The sequence below is a fragment of the Arachis hypogaea genome, chromosome 13 (assembly GCF_003086295.3).
Source record: "Arachis hypogaea cultivar Tifrunner chromosome 13, arahy.Tifrunner.gnm2.J5K5, whole genome shotgun sequence".
NCBI classification, from domain to species: Eukaryota; Viridiplantae; Streptophyta; class Magnoliopsida; order Fabales; family Fabaceae; genus Arachis; species Arachis hypogaea.
This window is the reverse complement of record NC_092048.1, coordinates 98964537-98969313: the sequence shown is the minus strand read 5'-3', so window position 1 is coordinate 98969313 and position 4777 is coordinate 98964537. Positions and strand designations below refer to the sequence as shown.

The window sequence follows — 4777 nt, the reverse complement described above, 5'->3', positions numbered from 1 at the left end:
CTTGATGATCTTTTTCCTTCTTCTCTACTGAGGTATCTTCAGGTTGTTCTAACAGCTTGCTTGGCTTGTCCTCAGTCTCCTTATCATTTATAGTGACCATCTTGCAATCTTTCCATCTTACTTTCTTTGTTTCACCTCTCGGATTCTTCTCTGTGTCACTTGGGAATCCATCTGTGGGTTTGGGAATTTGCTCAGAGAGATACCCCACTTGAGATTCCAACCTCTTGATTGTGTCTCCCTGGTTCTTGAAACTGGCTCGCACTTCCTCCTTGAACACCTTGTTGTCTTGAATCTCCTTGCCTATGCCTTCAAGTAGATTCTCAATCCTTGAGAGCCTGTTATCAAATGATTGTAGATTGGGATTAGAGGTGGAAGGATGAGGTAAGTTATTTTGGTTTTGATGTAGATGTGGAGAGGTGTTGTTATTGGGGTGTTGATATGGTCTATATGTGAAGTGTTGGTGGCTTGCGTTGTTGGGATTTGGGCGTCTTTGATCAAGGCTTTGGTCTTGTTGATTTCCCCACCCAAAGTTTGGGTGATTCCTCCATCCAGGGTTGTAGGTCTTGGAGTATGGATCATGGTTCTGCCTAGGTGAATTCCCAATGTAGTTGGCTTGCTCCTGACTACACTCTGCTTCTTCATTCACTCCTTCTTGGGTTGTTGATGAAGTGGTGATTGCTGCTACTTGGTTCCTCTCCATCTTCTTGGTGAGGTCAGCCAGCTGCTGGGTAATGAGCTTGTTTTGGGCCAGCAGAGCATCTACATTGTTTAGCTCCATTACTCCTCTTGTGTTCCCTCTTTCGGAAGCATAGAAGTAGTCATTCTCTGCTACAATTTCAATGACATCTATGGCCTCCTCAATGGTCTTCTTCTTGTTCAAAGATCCTCCGGATGAATAGTCTACGGCCTTCTTTGACTCATAAGAGAGCCCTTCATAGAAAATGTGCAGCTGCACCCATTCATTGAACATATCTGGTGGGCACCTCCTTGTTAGGTCTTTAAACCTCTCCCATGCTTCATACAGAGTCTCACCATCTTGTTGCCTGAAAGTTTGGACCTCAGCTCTCAGCCTATTGATTCATTGAGGGGGTAAAATCTTGCTAAGAATTTGTTCACCACATCTTCCCAAGTTGTCAAGCTCTTCTTTGGGAAAGACTCCAGCCACTTGGCTGGCTTATCCTTGAGTCAGAATGGAAATAAGAGCAGTCTATAGGCGTCAGGATGAACACCATTAAACTTCACTGTGTCATATATTCTCAGGAAGGTGGTTAGATGTTGATTGGGGTCTTCTTGGACACTTTCTCCGAACGAACAGTTGTTCTGAACAAGGGTGATGAGCTGTGGTTTTAGTTCAAAATTGTTGGCATGGATGGTTGGCTTTTGAATGCTACTTCCACAGTTTCCTGGGTTTGGATTGATGTAAGAGCCTAGAACTCTTCTATCCTCCCCAGCATGATTTGCTCGACCTCTTCCGCCATGGTTGTGAGCTTCTTCTTCACGATGGTTTTCCATGTTTTCTTCCATGTTTGGTTCAAAGTATTCCTCAAAGTGTTCCTCCTCTTCTTCAGCACCAACTACACGTTTTTCTCTTGCCTCCCTCCTTAGTCTAAAGAAGGTTCTCTCAGGTTCAGAATCAAAGGAAGTTGAAGCCCCGCTTCTTCTCCCTGTCATACAACCAACAAGTACAAGCAAAGAGAATAGGTGCAGAAAGTATATCTGTCAGAATTACTGTTAGTGTGAGTGATTGGTGCACGAAATTGTGATCTCAGGCAACGGTGCCAAAAAATCTGTACGCACGTCTTAATAAATCATTTTTCATTCACAACTTCGATACAACTAACCAGCAAGTGCACTGGGTCGTCCAAGTAATAAAACCTTACGTGAGTAAGGGTCGATCCCACGGAGATTGTTGGTATGAAGCAAGTTATGGTCACCTTGTAAATCTCAGTCAGGTGGATATAAAATAGTTATGGAGTTTTCAAAAATAAATAATAAATAGACAGAAAATAAAGATAGAAGTACTTATGTATATCATTGGCGAGAATTTTAGATAAACGTATAGAGATGCTTTCATCCCTCTGAACTTCTGCTTTCCTGCTGTCTTCATCCAACCAGTCTTACTCCTTTCTATGGCTGGCTTTATGTAAAGACATCACCATTGTCAATGGCTACTTTTCATCCTCTCTGGAAAATGGTCCGATGCGCTGTCACTGCATGGCTAATCGTCTGGAGGCATCACCGTGGTCAATGGCTGCATCCTATCCTCTTGTAAAAATGGTCCAAATGCTCTGTCACAGCACAGCTAATCATCTGAGGTTCTCGATCATACTGGAATAGGATTCACCCTCCTTTTGCATCTGTCACTACGCCCAGCACTCGCGAGTTTGAAGTTCGTCACAGTCATTCAATCCCAGAGTCTTACTCGGAATACCACAAACAAGGTTTAGAATTTCCGGACTCTCATGAATGCCGCCATCAATCTAGCTTATACCACGAAGATTCTGATTAAGAGATCCAAGAGATAATCATCCAATCTAAGGTGGAACGGAAGTGGTTGTCAGGCACGCGTTCGTGGGGGAATGATGATGATTGTCACGTTCATCACATTCATGTTGAAGTGCGAATGAATATCTTAGAAGTGGAATAAGTTGAATTGAATAGAAAAATAGTAGTACTTTGCATTAATTCATGAGGAACAGTAGTGCTCCACACCTTAATCTATGGGGTGTAGAAACTCTACCGTTAAGAATACATAAGTGAAAGGTTAAGGCATGGCCGAATGGCCAGCCCCATGATCTAAGAACTAGGCATCCAAAGATGATCAAAAGATGAAAATACAATAGTAAAAAGTCCTATTTATACTAGACTAGTTACTAGGGTTTACAGAAGTAAGTAATTGATGCATAAATCCACTTCCGGGGCCCACTTGGTGTGTGCTTGGGCTGAGCTTGAAGTTTCCACGTGGAGAGGTCATTCTTGGAGTTGAACGCCAGTTTGTAACATATTTCTGGCGTTCAACTCTGGCTTGTAACGTGTTTCTGGCGTTTAACTCTAGACAACAGCATAGAACTGGCGTTCAACGCCCTTTTATGTCATCTAAACTCGGCCAAAGTATGGACTATTATATATTTCTGGAAAGCCCTGGATGTCTACTTTCCAACGCAATTGGAAGCGCGCCATTTTGAGTTCTGTAGCTCCAGAAAATTTACTTTGAGTACAGGGAGGTCAAAATCCAACAGCATCAGCAGTCCTTCTTCAACCTCTGAGTCTGATTTTTGCTCAAGTCCCTCAATTTCAGCCAGAAAATACCTGAAATCACAGAAAAGCACACAAACTCATAGTAAAGTCCAGAAACATGAATTTAACATAAAAACTAATAAAAACATCCCAAAAAGTAACTAGATTCTACTAAAAACATACTAAAAATAATGCCAAAAAGCATATAAATTATCTGCTCATCAGTGATGCAATATATCAAACAGTTAGTGGGTTAGTGAAATGAATGGTAAATAACAAAGAAAAAGTAGGGAGAAGGAAAAAAAATTCACTAAAACAGAAAGTAAATGACTCAAACAGAAAATTAAATCAAACAAAAATAAAATGCTCAATCTAGTTATCCTCCAATTTAATCATTGTTGATGCACAATCAATCCCCGGCAACGGCGTCATAAACTTGATGCACGAAAAACTTGTCTCATAACAAATTTCCTTCGGCAAGTGTACCGAATTTGTCGTCAAGTAAAAACTCACAATAGAGTGAGGTCGAATCCCACAGGGATTGATTGATCAAGCAACTTTAATTAGAGGAATGTTCTAGTTGAACAAATCAGAATTTGAGTTGAGAATTGCAGAAAATTAAATGGCGGGAAAGTAAATAACAGAAAAGTAAATGCTAGAAATAAAGAGCTGAATGTAAATGACGGAAAGTAAATTGCATAATCTTAAATGGGAATGGGGAATTTCTCATAAAAGTAAATGACAGAAATTAAAGAGAATGGGTAAGATCAGAAATGGGGAGTTCATTGGGCTTAGGAGATGTTGCATTCTCCGGATCAATTTCATTTTCATCTCTTCCTCAATCAATGCACTCATTGATCTCCTTGGCAATCTTAAGTGATTGAATTACAATTTCTTGTAATTCAATCTCTCAAATCTTGATCAATAGCCAATTCCTTGGTCAATTGCTCATGAGAAGAGATGAAGTATGGTCACTGATTATACCACATGCATTTCCCAAATCAAGTGTTGAGAGGATTATAGTCACATATCCATCCAAACCCAATTTGGTCCAGCATGAGAAAGCATTTCTAGCATGATCTCTTCATTCCTCTTTCAAGGTTCAGAAGAGATCCAAGTATGAATAGCTTCTTTTCCAAGATAACTACCCAATTGGATGAAGATCGAAAGCTTTCAAGTAAAATCAAGAGAAAAGATAGAAGAAGAATAATGAAAACTAGTATTGATCCATCAAATTACAACAGAGCTCCCTAACCCAATCAAAGGGGTTTAGTTGTTCATAGCTCTGGAAAATGAAAACAAAGATGGAGAATACATGATGAAACTAGAAGTACAGAGAAAGTAAAATACAGAGAGTAGTTCTATACCAAGAGGCTCCCTATATTTTCCAACTCTCAATTTAATTCAAAGCTACTCCTATATATACTACTCTTCTGTTCTTCTAGTTGGCTCTTCAAGTCTTGTGTATGGGCCTTTGGATCTTGAGTTTGAAGCAGTTCTCTTCTTCATTGGGCTTGGCTTTACTTGCAGAGAGAAAGTG

General features: G+C 40.2%; 1 non-coding gene across 1 annotated transcript; it reads left to right on the top strand.

Annotated features, from left to right (window-relative positions):
* The first annotated feature begins 965 nt into the window (after positions 1-965).
* Positions 966-1072, top strand: LOC112738936 (small nucleolar RNA R71). Its single transcript, XR_003169883.1, has one exon. It is a non-coding gene; the product is annotated as a small nucleolar RNA R71 (small nucleolar RNA).
* Positions 1073-4777: the final 3705 nt, after the last annotated feature.